This window comes from Populus alba, chromosome 2, assembly GCF_005239225.2.
Source record: "Populus alba chromosome 2, ASM523922v2, whole genome shotgun sequence".
Lineage (NCBI taxonomy): Eukaryota > Viridiplantae > Streptophyta > Magnoliopsida > Malpighiales > Salicaceae > Populus > Populus alba.
The window spans coordinates 19919727-19934642 of NC_133285.1; the positions used below are offsets into that span (position 1 = coordinate 19919727).

General features: G+C 32.9%; 1 pseudogene; it reads right to left on the minus strand.

Annotated features, from left to right (window-relative positions):
• Nucleotides 1–6904: 6904 nt before the first annotated feature.
• LOC140955317 (uncharacterized) lies at nt 6905–12766 on the minus strand (annotated as a pseudogene).
• Between the last annotated feature and the right edge of the window lie 2150 nt (nt 12767–14916).

Consider the following 14916-nt stretch of genomic DNA (forward strand, 5'->3'; position numbering starts at 1 on the left):
CCTTTAGAGCTCACGTTCTGCACAAAACATCGACTGAACGTCAAATCTGCCAATTACCTTCAATTTACTCCTTTTTGCATCTTTCATCCAAAAGTGCCTTCAAAACATAAAACAAAGAATATCAAGGCATTTTATATATAAAACATAGGCAAAACACTAGTTAAATGTGGGTGAAACTATCGAATAATATGGTTACATCAGTCACCCCTATACCCAAGTTACTGGATAACATACGCAAGTTATTCACAATTCTATAAGATATAAAGGAATGACTAGCTCCAGGATCAAATAAAGCATAAACTTGTATTGTATCTAACTGTAAAGTACCAGCCACCACATCAAGTACAGCTCCCACATCCTCATGGGTCATGTGATATACCCGACCCTGAGTCCTCCCCTCTTGATTTCTGGGCCTCCCACGAGTGGCACTTGTCCCTGACTGAGTAGACCTGATAGGACGATCAACTGTCACTGATTGTTGCTGGCTCTGAACCTCAGTCCTCTAACTATGGACTCCCTCTATGGTTCTACGAGGACAATCCTTCTTCTTGTGACTCATTTCCCCACAATAGTAACAGCCCCTGCCTACATGCGGGCACTCTTTCTATCGATGCCCCTCACTTTTACAAATATAACATCTCCCTGGCATTCCAGAGCAATTTCTGGGGTGTCGCTGCTCACACCTTTGACAAAATGGATATCCGGATCCCTTTTGCTCTGTAGACCCTCCAGTAGTTCTAACTCCCTGTCTAGACTGTCCTCCCCAAGCTTCTCTTCCACTGATCGGTCTAGATCCTCCTAGGCTCCCTCCTAGGGTGAAACTCTCACCTCTTCTCTGGAACTGTCCTGATGATTGCCCACTCTTCCCCTTCTTTGAAAGAGGAGGTCTCCTAGTCAAAAGCTCAAAATCTCTCCTCTTAGCTCCCATTGCCTGACTCTGCTCGCCTACTGACTTCGGGGTATCCTTTATTACCCTTTCCATACCCTGAGCAGCCCGTACCAATTCCCGCACAGACTGAAACTGCATGGTTATCAATATCATCCTCAGTTCTCGCCTCAGTCCATCATGAAACCTCTCCACCCTGTGGCGCTTCGTGGGAAGGTAGGTGGAGGCAAAGACTGATAAATCCTGAAATCTCCTCTCATACTCCAGAATCGTCAAATCTCCCTGTCTCAAATCCAAAAACTCCTATTCTTTCTCCCTCCTATGCTCCCAAGAATAGTACCTCTCCTCAAACTCTTCATGAAAATCCCTCCTTCTTAATACCTCCCCTGATCTCCTCTCTCTAATGGTCTCCCACCAAGAGTGGGCACTTTCAACCAACATTTGAGTCACACAATCCACTCGTAGTTCCTCTGGCACCTGCATCTGGTTTATAACTCTTTCCACTTTCCTCAGCCAATGCCCAGCAACCTTAGCATCCTCTTCGCCATGGTAAGTCATACAACCCATCTCTCTCATACCTTTCACCCATTGCACTATGGTAACTACTCCCCCTGATCTAGGAGTCCTATTAGAGGCTCCCGCTACCATTCTAGCTGCTATAGCTCTCACTATGTGTTCCATAAAAGCAGGATCTAAAAATGGGTTTGATCCAGCTACGGGTGTCACTGGTGGGGGTATATTATCTCCCCCTTGTCTGGCTGATACCTCGGGCATGGATACATCAGCCTAACGGGACAACGAATCATCTTGGAGTCTCACTATCTCATCCCCTTCTGAGTACACTGGTGTTGTAGGTACATGAGAGGAGGTGTCTGCCAAGGGATCCCAATCTGGATCACTTTCATTATGAAAACTCGGAGCCCCTTGCCTTCTTCTCACCATCCTGAAATAGATTTCAAAATCATCTAATTATTCTTGCCCCAGAATAGCAACCTGGGCTCTGATACCAAAATGTAGCATCCCCCATTTCAGGATAAAACGACAATCTCATATCAATCGAAAAAAAAACACATAATAAATTTTTTGTTTTTTTATATACATATATGTTCATGATACCGGAAGGTTCGAGGTTATTGACATGAATTTATTTACACTTCTAATAGCTCGCATCTCATAACTCAATTCCTAACCCAATCATCATGGGTTTTAAATTTCCACATTTATACCCACTTTTATCAACCACAATATTTACGATATGCATTATATAACAAGATATCATTATGAATAGATAAAAATAAATAAGTATAATTACATCGGCATAAAGCATGATTATATGAACTACATGGTTACATTCATTCAGTCAAGTTTAAACATTAATTATACAAATTAAGTTATACAAACATTTTCATATTTACAAAATACAAAGGTATACTTCCTAGAAACTAGATTACAAGAAAGGAGCATAAGCTAAGACCTACTCTTGTCGTGCATGTGATGATCCTGAAACAAAATACATATTATTGAAAGGTGAATATTACAATAAATATGACAACATGAACATCTAACAATTTAACAAAGTAACATGTATTCATAGTTAATTTGCCTCTCCCTTCTAGTTTTCTTTTTATTATTATTATAATCCCTTCCTTGTCCAACTATTATTAATTGTTCCCTCTGCCACTTTCAACCTTCATTATAGACTTTATGAGAGATTAAACATGATCATTTTTTTGCTTATCACATTACCGATACCAATATCACCAGTACCATCACCGTCACTCCATATGAGTCATTCCAAGGTGATCCCCTTATCCGGGATCCTAACATACACTAAATGTATGCTAGCCGATATATGGTGATCCCCTTACCCGGGATCCTAACATACACTAAATGTATGCTAGTCTAATTATGGCGATCCCTTTACTTGGGATCCTAACATACATTAAATGTATGCTAGCCGATACATGGTGATCCCCTTACCCGGGATCCTAACATACATTAAATGTATGTTAGTCCATACATGATGATCCCATTACCCGGAATCCTAAGATACACTAAATGTATGCTAGTTTACGCCTCAAATCGCACTTCTCATATTTCCTTTGTTAGTGATAATTTCATCATTTGGCAATTTACATAACTTTTCACCTTGAAACCCATACATTCAGAAATTCACATTTCACATTGGTAATATAAATAAATCATGGAAATTAACTAGGAAGTATAGGTGCGATTCACCTACCTGAAATAGAAGCTCTATTCGTACTCCGCTGCTACTGCTGTTGTTGTTGCCCTACGCCTGTGGTCCCTCTTGAAATTCACAGGTTTATCCTATAAGTTCTTCTAACTCACGGATATGTTTTATTATAAACATATCAACAACCAATAAGTCTTTCTTTCGGTCATCATTTCTTTATACATATATTTAAACTATTTCTACTTAAAATCCGAACTGTTACTGTCTCGTTTTTGAACTGTCACTGTCTCATTTTTGAACTGTTACTGTCTAGACATTTTTGAACTGTCACTGTCTCATTTTTGAACTGTTACTATCTAGACATTTTTGAACTATCACTGTCTAATTTTTGAACTGTTACTGTCTAGACATTTTTGAACTGTTACTATCTCATTTTTGAACTGTCTCATTTTTGAACTGTTACTGTCTAGACATTTTTGAACTGTTATTGTCTCATTTTTGAACTGTTACTGTCTAGACATTTTTGAACTGTCACTGTCTCATTTGGTGACCCATAACGGGAGTTCTATAACTCCAAATTGAGCAAGACCAATTTCATTTATTAGCCAACATTCAAAACTACAATTTCCATAAGGAATCTGATCCTAATTCTTTCATCCTCCTACCCGAAATCTCTTGAAAATCAAGAGACAAAACTGTCCAGATTCGTCAGCCTTTCCATTTACACACAACACAAGAAGTTCTTTAATTTAGTAACTCATACTTTTTCCTCAATTTAAGTCTAAGAACTAAAATCTATAGTTTAACATCCAGGCATCAATTCAAAATCATCTTGAAATGACTCATAAAAACAGGTTTAGAATACCTTACCCGATACACATCAAAGTTTTGATCCCTCTTTTTTTTTTTTTTTTAATGGCAGCCGGCCTTTCCCTCTTCTCTTCTTGTTAACCCCTTTCTCACCAGTGTTTTATTTTACCTACAACCCTTAATCTTGGATGGTTTGTAAAAATGAACATAAAACTCCCTCTTTTCTTTCTTTATGTTATCTCCAGATCTTTTTTTTTTTTTATGACAAAAGGAGTACTTATGCTCTATAATTATTTTTATTTGCATTTAGGCCCCATATTCTTTAAGTGTATTTGTTTTGCCCCCACTTCTTTCTAGTTTAGTTTATTTCCTTTAAATTTAATCTAGCCTTGATTTTTATTTTTTTCTCGGGATTTACATTATTACTCAATTGGAAACCACACACAAAGGATGTTCTAATCGAATGATTTGTCATTAATAGCTCATTATAAATGATTAACATGATCATATTAATTATCTTATTTAAGTAACACCAAACTTTTAAATATTGTCAAGAATTCATGATGCTAACTTATGTTAATAACAAATCAAGTTCCTTTCATAGCACATGTATAGGTATTATACGGTTGGCTATGAAAGTGTCAAGCATTTGTTATACCATGTGTTATACAACACAAATCTAGATTAACCATTTAACAAGCAAGGTTTAAGAATTAGTAAGATATAAAGATAAGACATGTTAATAAGAAAGGAAATGAAAAGCATAAACAAGATATTAATGAAAGCAAAACTTAAGCATTACAAAAATATAAAGAGAGAGAGCAAGAGCAAGATCTTGATCTGAATAACCAAGATGCCTAAATGCATGGAAAATGCCTTTTTTTATAGGCTAAAATTTGAAAATATTGATTTAATGAATAATTGTTGAGTGAGTGGCCACATCTTAACTTGGTGACAATCCTTATCTTCTTGTCTGAACAAACGTCATTGCTAATGTCAAAATTTGAACCATATTTACTCATGAAAGTTCTAGAAAATTGTCTCAAATTTCCCAGAAAAAAAAAAATTTGAGGTCATTTGGACTTCTAGAACTCGAGATATGGGTTGAACACTAAACAATGTCTAGGTTGCAAGACAGATTTGGACTTGAAAACAACCTTTTTAAATCTTGGACTCCCATGAAAGTTTTAGTCCTATGTCTTAGCTTTCCATCCATATAAAGTAGACCTAAATCTGAGATTTACAACTCTAGATATGACTCAATTACCAAACAGTGTTCAAGTTTGGATTGCACCAACATCTATTTTCTAAGTTTGGCCCTCACTTTGTCCTTTCAATTTCAGTTTTTAAATTCATCAATCAATCCTTTTATTTATGTGATAGGCCTGCATTTAAGATGAATATTTACCATAAATTAAAGGTATCTTATATTATTAGATATGTTATTATAAAACATGCTCTAACTAAGGAGTTATTGATACTTCAAGTACAAAATGATGATAAAAAAGCACTTTTAAGTACTAATCACACCCTCCCAACAAGCTTATTACTAGTCCCTAGTAACCAAAGCGTTAAAATAGAAAAACAATTTGCAAGTTCCACAAAGCAAGGCATTCATCATTCAACTTCCATTAATTTATTCAAATAAACAAACTCTCATTAAATTTATATATCTGCTCAATACCTATTAAACAAGATATTAATAAACCTTTCTTTTGTGCTTAATATATCAACATATAGTTATGGGGCTTTACTTGGAAGAAAATAAATTTTTTGTTCTAATGTTTAAGGTTAACTTTCTTGGGTCGGGATTATTATCTTTTTTTTTTAATATATATACATATAACTTAAAACATAATGCATCCTTAACCCATGTAACGAGCTTTCGTCTAATGACTCCTACACCAGTTGGTCCTAGGGCATTAGGTGATGAGACACCCCTACGAGTTTAGTAATTGGAGTTGTAGATATTGATACATAGATAGTGCAATTTTTGGTTCCCTTAAGCTTTTTTCCTCAACCCATGTAACAAGCGTTGAACCAATAGCTCCCAAGTTAGTTGACTTTAGGGTATTAGGTGTTAAAACACCCTTTAGGCTTAATTGCTTAAGTGAAGGAGGCTACTAAACCAAACTTATCTACTTTTTATTATCATCAATATTATCAATTTGTTTTTGTTTTTTGTTTTTTTTTTTTTTTTTGCAAATTATACACTATCCCTTTCCTTTAGTTGCTACCTTTAACAAAAGAACATAAATAATATAATAATCCAATGTGCAACCCACAATCATATGTTAAAGTGTGTGTGTGAAAATGAAGGTTTAAGAATACTTTTTAAATAAGTATATGAGTAGAATTAAGTGATAACAATGCAAGAGTTTGTATACCTGAATATTTCAAGAAGTATTCTGATAGACCTTATTAAGAATGTTTACTAAGATGCGTTTCAATAGTCACTAGAACTCCTTTATTATGTCATCCTAGTAACAACAGTTTTGCAAATGATTTATGAAATAGAAAACACAGTTAGTTAGTTTTTTTTTATTATAAAATATCAACTACTACCCTTTCCCCCTAACCAAAACGAGACATTATCCTCATTGTCTTAAGATAGAAAGATAGAGTATAAAAGACATCACCTAAAACAACGAACACTAACAATCCTGAAACACACTTAAATAAATATAAGAAATAACAAAACAAAATAATATGCTATTAATAAAACCAAAAGACACAAGGTTTCACAAACGAATGCTCAAATCCAATCTAAGCTTTTTACGGCTTTTCATAGTTGACCAATTTATACGACTCATGGAGGGATCAATTACAGGGATGAAAGATTGTTGTTTGTCAATCAATTATTTAGCAGTAGCAGCAGAGATTATGATTTGTCATGCCGAAGATCTTAGAAATTGATGTTCCACAACTTAGTCAAGAAAAGACAACAAATTATCATAAAAACCATTAACATTTAACAGGCCTATAGGTTTTTAATGAATGTGTAGTTGGGCCTAAAAGGAAATATGAAAGAACTTTTTCAATGTGTCCAGACCATCTGGTAAGGCAATGAAGGCATCAACATGGTTAAACATTGCATTCATTCGATCAAACATTGTGGAGACCTATAGTTTCTCTCTAATTATTTTTCCAATGATGTTCTCTTCTACTAAAGCATTGGGGACGACCCCCAAAACTTGACTACCTCCTAAAAATACAACTATTGACACACCATCCCCATTAACCCAAGGCTACCTCTCCCATACTCTAAAGGAATCTTTCGTTTAGCTAGTACCTGACCAAGATGATTTGCTGAATCTAAAAACTCTTTTTCTTTCCTAAGACTAGATCCACCGAAAACACAAATATTTATTATGTGATGACTTGAGGAATTAGCCATTTCTACACACTTCTATATTTGATGAATGTATGGGTTAAGTAAAAATAAAGGGAAGGAAGAGAAGAATTTATAGATAAGAAATTGAAAATGCAATCATACCACATATATATAGGCCAATTGAAGTCTCTCTCTCCTTCTTCCTTTTTTTTTTTTAAGCATGTGTGTGTACAAGTAGTTGTGATTGTGGCTCACATCTTCCCTTGGTTTTATGTCCAAGAATTGTTTAAACGCCCTCTATGGGTCGGGGATAGGCTTCCTATCCAGTTTTCTTAAAAACTGGCAAACAAGGTATTTTTTAGTCAAATTCTCAAGATTATGTCGAGCATGTTCTTTATGGAATTGGGGCCATAAATCATGAATTGCACGATGCACATCTCAACTAGAGTGCATCTTAAGAGTAAATAGAAGATTATCTAAAGACCCCTTACTTAAGCCATCCTTAATGAATTGTATTTTATCTTCACGGTTTACAAATATCATTCCTAAACAATGACATGTTGCATTACAAGTCCATCTAGCACATCTGTGACAAACTTTCAATCATTTTGCATGACGTTTCTTCGCAAAAGTGCTTTTACATGTTCTAGGCATGTATGAAACGAAAGAATTGGAGGAATCACCTGATAATTGGACCTTTACTTCAATTAACCAACAAATATCTTCAGGAATTTCATGATTCATTAACAACCTCAATCTTTCACACCTAGCACGATAATTTTTTGCAATTTTATTTGTAGGCAAAATGGGAAAATACTTTTTTAATTTTTCAAGAGTAGTGTCCAAATAAGAATTTGAGATGAGATGCAAAGAAAGGAGAAACAACAAAGAATTACACATATATATATATATATATATATATATATATATATATCAGTTATCATAGGAAACTAAACGAACCGACTTAAGAGTCACGGAGTACTGTTAAGTCATTTGACCGGGGTGAAAGACTAGCAAAACAAAAGTCACACAAAAACAATGTGAGAAAAAGAATCAATCTTTATATACAGGGTTACCCAATTCAATAGTCATTTTCAACTAAAAAATTATCAAAATAAACTTTCAAACGATGGTCAATTACCTTGAAAACATTACCATTCTTTGGATTCTCGATATTACAAGCCCCATATGATTACACATGTTTCACAATAAAAGGACCGCTTCATCTTGATCTTAGTTTTCCAGGAAATAAATAGAGTCGAGAATTATAAAGCAAGACTTTTTAACCAATATTGAATGTTTTTCTCAGTATTTTCTTGTCATGAAACTCTTTAATTCTTGCTTTATGAATTCTTGAATTTTCATATGCATCATTTCTTGTTTCCTCAAGCTCATTTATTTATAATTTTCACAGTTGACTAGCATCATCAAGGTTTGAATTGAAAGCTTTAATAGGCCAATAAGATTTATGTTCAAGTTCCACAGGTAAGTGACAAGGTTTTTCATAGACTAGTCTATAAGGTGACATACCTAATGATGTTTTATAAGCAGTTCAATAAGCCTAAAGTGCATCATTAAGTTTTAAAGACCAATCTTTCCTATTAGGATTCACTGTTTTCTCCAAGATCTGTTTGATCTCCCTATTAGCAAGTTCTACTTGTTCACTTGTCTGAGGGTAATAAAGGGTGGCAACTTTGTGTATGATTTTATATTTCTTCATTAAAGACTCAAATGACTTATTGCAAAAATATATTCCACCATCACTTATCATTGCTTGACGGATTCCAAATCGACTTAAAATATTTTTCTTTCAAAAACTTTATCACCGTTTTGTTATCATTGTTTCAACTTGGAATTGCCTTTATCCATTTTGAAACATAAACTACTACAACTAATATGTACAAGAAACCAAATGATGGAAGAAATGGACCCATGAAATCTATACCCCAACAGTCAAAGATTTCAATGACAAGAATAGGATTTAAAGGCATCAAATGATGTTTTAAAATAGATCCCAACTTTTGACAATTTTCATAAGTCTTGCTAATTAGTACTTAAAAGTGCATGTTTATCAAGGTTTTATATCATCATTTTGCACTTGAAGTATCAATAACTCCTTAACTAAAGCATGTTTTATAATAACAAGTTTGATACTATAAGATACCTTAATTTATGGTAAATGCTCATCTTAAATGCAGGCCTATCACATAAATGAAAGGATTGATTGATGAGTTTAAGTATTGAAAGTGAAAGGACAAAGAGATGGCCAAACTTAGAAAAGAGATGCTGGTGCAGTCCAAACCAAAACATATCTCGGTAATTGGATCATATCTGGAGCTCTATATCTCGGATTTAGGTCCATTTTATATGGATGGAAAGGTAAGACAAAGGCCTACAACTTTAATGCGGAGTCCAAGATTTAAAAAAGCCGTTTTGAAGTCCAAATTGAAGGAACAACGAAGAAGTCCGAAGCTGTTCTGCAGCCCAGACAATGTTTAGTGTCCAGCCCATATCTTGAGTTCTAGAAGTCCAAATGACCTCATCTTTTTTTTTGTTGGAAAGCTGAGATAATTTCCTAAAACATTCCTAAGGATTTTGTGCAAATTATGATGTTAGCAATGACATCTTGTTCAGACAAGAAGATAAGGATTGTCACCAAGTCAAGATGTGGCCACCCACTCATCAATTAGTCAACAAATCAATAGTTCCAAATTTTGCCTATAAAGGAGGCATTTACCATATATGGAGGCATCTTGGTTTCCAGATCAAGATCATACTCTTGCTTTCTCTCTTTGTATTGCTTATGTTTTGCTTTCATTAATATCAAGTTTATGCACTTCATTTCCTTTCCTTTACTTAGTTAACTTATTTCTCATTTATGTTTTTATCTTGTTCATTTATGTTTCTTTCTTTCATTATGTTTAGCTAAGTTAATTATGTCAAGGTGAAAAGGGTACACTAATGGTGTAAGAATAAGTATAATATAAACTTAACATAGACCTTAATGTTGGATACTAACATGTTTTATATTTGTTATCTTGTTCACTTTTAATACTTTGCTTGTTAAATGGTTAATCTAGATTTATGTTGTGTAACACTTGATACAACAAATACTTGGTACTTTCATAGCCCATACTGTATGGTGTAATCGACACCTGAGCTATGAAAGGAACTTGATTTGTTGTTAACATAAGTTATAATCATGAATGTTTGCCAACATTTACAAGTATTAGCTTTATTCGAATAAGATAACTAATGTAATCATGTTAACAATTTATAATCTGATTGGAACCTCCTTTATGTGTGGTTTCCAATTGAGTAATAAGAGTTTATACTATACTTGTTTAAAGTACCATTAGTGGATCCTCTAACCTTAACATTTGTTTTTATCATTGTTTAATCCTTGCATCAATTTTACATCTCAAAGCTCTCTTTATTATTACTATTACTATTATTAATATTAGTACTACTACTATTATTATTACTGTTATAATTATTATTAGTATTACTACTAATTGTTATTGTTGTTGTTGTTATTATTATTATTATTACTACTACTACTACTACTATTAGTATTATTGTTATTATTGTTGTTATTGTTGTTATATTGTTATTTATAATTTATACAATTAACCTCTCTGTGGTTCGACCCCGGTCTTGCTGGGTTATTTATTGCTTCGACACTCCTGCACTTAGGAGAAGACATTAAGTTTTTGGTCGTGTCACTTACAAAATGCATGCAAGTCCTCGAACATAGTGGGCCAATGAAATCCACTTTGTAAGATTTTTGCAGTTGTCTTTCTTGATGAGAAATGACCCCCACATGCCTCAAAATGAAAAAATGTAATGACACTACTTGCTTTATTGTCAGGAATGCAACTTCAAAATATTTGATCAGGATAATATTTGAATAAATAAGGGTCATCCCAATAAAAATTCTTCACTTCGTTCAAGAACTTTCTTGTCTTGGGTACATCAATGAGCTAGCAAATATCCTTAAATAAAAAAATTAACAATATTAGCAAACCAAGGCATTGTAGAGACATAAAAAAAGATTCATCAGGAAAGTAGTCATCGATTGGTGTGATGTCAGATCTTGAATCTGTTGTCAATCTTAACAAATGATCTATAACAACATTTTCGGTGTCTTTCTTGTCTTTGATTGTGATATCAAATTCTTAAAGTAACAAAATGCATCGTACCAATCTAGCCTCGAAATCCTTTTTTAAAATAAGATATTTCAAAGCTGCATGATCACTAAAAACGATAATAGGTGAACCAACAAGATAAGATCTGAACTTGTCATATGCAAATACCATTGCAAGTAATTCCTTTTCAGTGGTAGTGTAATTCATTTGAGCACTATTTAATGTTTTACTTGCATAATAAATCACATAGGGTTTTTTATCTTTTCTTTGTCCTAAAACAGCACCTATGGTATAATCAATAGCCTCACATATTATTTCAAAAGATAATGACCAATCAGGAGGTTGAATAACTGGAGCAGAAATAAACAAGCTTTCAAGTTTAACAAAGGCTTTTTCACATTGTTCATTTCATTCAAAAACATTTTCCTTTGTTAGAAGGTTACACAATAGTTTAAATATTACACTAAAATCTTTGATAAACCTTCTGTAAAAACCAGCATGTCCTAAAAATGATCTAACATCTTTAATAGATTTTAGTGTTAGCAAGTTAGCAATTAACTTGATTTTAGATTTGTCAACCTCAATTCATTTTGATGAAATAATGTGACCAAGTACAATGTCGTTTGTTACCATAAAATGATATTTTTCCCAATTCAGTACAAGATTCTTCTTTTCAAACCTGGTCAAAACCTTTTCTAAGTTAGTCAAACAATCATCAAATGACATTCAACCATATCACTAAATATGCTAAATGGCATCTTGGAAATGTGGCTGGTGCATTACATAATCAAAAGACATCATTCGATATGCAAAAGTACCAAATTTACATGTGAAAGTAGTCTTCTCTTGATCTTCCAATGCAATTTCAATTTGATTGTAACCTGAATAACCATCTAGGAAACAATAAAATTCATGACCTGCAACTCTTTCTAGGATTTGATCTATGAAAGGTAAAGGGAAATGATCTTTTATAGTCATTGAATTAAGTTTTCTATAGCCAATGCACATGCGTCAACTAGTAATAGTCCTAGTTGGAATTAACTCATTTTTCTCATTTGTTATCACAGTGACTCCAGACTTCTTGGGTACAACTTAGGTAGGACTTACTCATTTACTGTCAAAAATAGGATAAATGATTCCATTATCTAGAAGCTTAATTACTTTATTTTTTACTATTTCTTTCATATTAAAATTAAGCCTTCATTGCATTTCTCTAGAGGGTTTAGCATTTTCCTTCAAATAAATCATGTGTGTGAAAATCAATAGCCTAATTCCTTTTATGTAAGCTATGGTCCATCCTAATGCATTTTTGTGCATTTTCAGAGTCTGTAATAACTTACCTTCTTGATGTGCATTAAGTTTGGAAGAGATTATGACCTGAAAGATTTCATTTTCTTTCAAAAATGAGTATTTAACATTGAATGGTAACGGTTTCAAATCAGGTTTTGGTGGTTGAACACTTGAAGGTATGGACTCAATTGATCGTGGTGACAATTCTTCAATTTATGGTCTCCAATTACATGCCTTTGATTCTTCCTGAAAATAGAACATTTACAACTAATCAGATTCATCAATCTCAGTTTCACTAAAAGTTGTTTGAAATTGATCATGAACTAATTTTTCAATAAAGTACACTTTCTATAAATCATTATCATCTCCAAGTTGCTTGTAAATGTTGAAAATATTTATCTCCAATGTCAGGTTTTCAAATGATGATTTCATCAGCCCATTCCTACAATTAATCAATGAATTAGAAGTTGCAAGAAATTGACATTCTAAAATGACAGAAATTGAATTACATGCTTCAACAAGTTGTGTATCCAAAACAACAAAATCCATAGGATAAATGAATTTATCAACTTGTACTAACACATCTTCAACTATTCCTCTAAGCACTTTTACAGATCTATCATCAAGTAAAAGAGTTACAGAAGTTGGTTTTAACTCACCTAAATTAAGACTCTGAAAGACTGAATATGGAATTAAATGCATACTAGCTCCAAGATCAAGTAAAGCTCTTTCAATTTTATGTTCTCCAATAAAGCAAGAAATTGGAGGACAACCAGAGTCTTTATATTTCAAAGCATTATTGTTCTGAAGAATAGCACTAGCTTGTTCCGCTAAAAAGGCTTTCTTTTTCACATTCATTTTTCTCTTCACAGTGCACAGTTCTTTTAAGGTAACATCATGAATTACTGACAATATTTAAAAATATGATGTTACTATAATAAGATAATTAATATGATCATGTTAAAAATTTATAATGAACTATTAAGGATAAATCATCCGATTGGAACTTCCTTTGTGTATGGTTTCCAGTTGATTAATAAAAAGAGTTTATACTATACTTATTTCTAATACTATTAGTGAATCCTCTAAACTTGATAATTTCTTTTATCTTTGATTAATATTCACATTAATCTTACATCTCAAAGTCCTCTTTAACTCATCATCACCAACATCATCATCATCATCATCATTATTATATAGTTAACTTCCTTGTGATTCGACCCCGGTCTTGCCGGATTATTTATTACTTCGACACTCTTACACTTGGGAGAAGACATCAATATTTTGATCATGTCAAATTTTATATAAGATCTATCTCTCTAAAGACATATGTCAAAAAACACAAATTAAGAGAGAATGGAAAGGATTCCATATGCTTCATTTATAGGATTCATTATGTAAGTGATATTATATACTAGACTAGATGTATCTTATACTTTGAGTATAACAAATAGATATCAATCTAATCTTGGTGAGAGTCATTAGAAAATAATTAAAAACATTCTTAAGCTCTTAAAAAGGACTAAGAATGTTTTTCTGGTATTTGGAAGAAATGAACTAGAAGTTCATGGTTATTCAGATGCTAGTTTTCAATCAGATATTGATGATAGCAAATCTCAATTAAGATATATATTTTTACTCTGAATAAAGGTGTTGTGAGTTCTAAACAAGAAACCACAACAGTATCTACAACTGAAGAGGAATACATATATGCGTCTAAGGCGAGAAAATAGGTTGTTTGGATCAAGTTCATTATTGAACTTGGTGTAGTTCCTAGCATTGTTGATATAGTAATCTTGTACTATAAAAACAATGGAGTCATTGCACAAGCAAAGAAACTAAGGTCTTATCGAAGATCTAAACATGTACTTAGGCAGTGATTCTATCTGATTAGAGAAATCATTAAAAGAAAAGATGTAAAAATAAAACGAGTACGTATTGAAGAGAATATTGCAAATCTTCTTGCTAAAGCTTTGTCCCAGTATAAGCATGATCATCATATGGAGGGATATAATATTAGATACATAGCTGATTGATTTTAGTGCAAGTATGAGATTATTAGTTTATATGACATATAATCAATCAGTTGGTTACACACAATACTATTTTATTCATGTAAAACATATTTAATTTTATTAAATAAAGGGATTATTTATCTTTAATAGTCATTAATATTTAATTTATGAATTTAATGTTTGATAAATGAATCTAGAATTTTATCTTTAATATTCATTTATATTTAATTTATGAA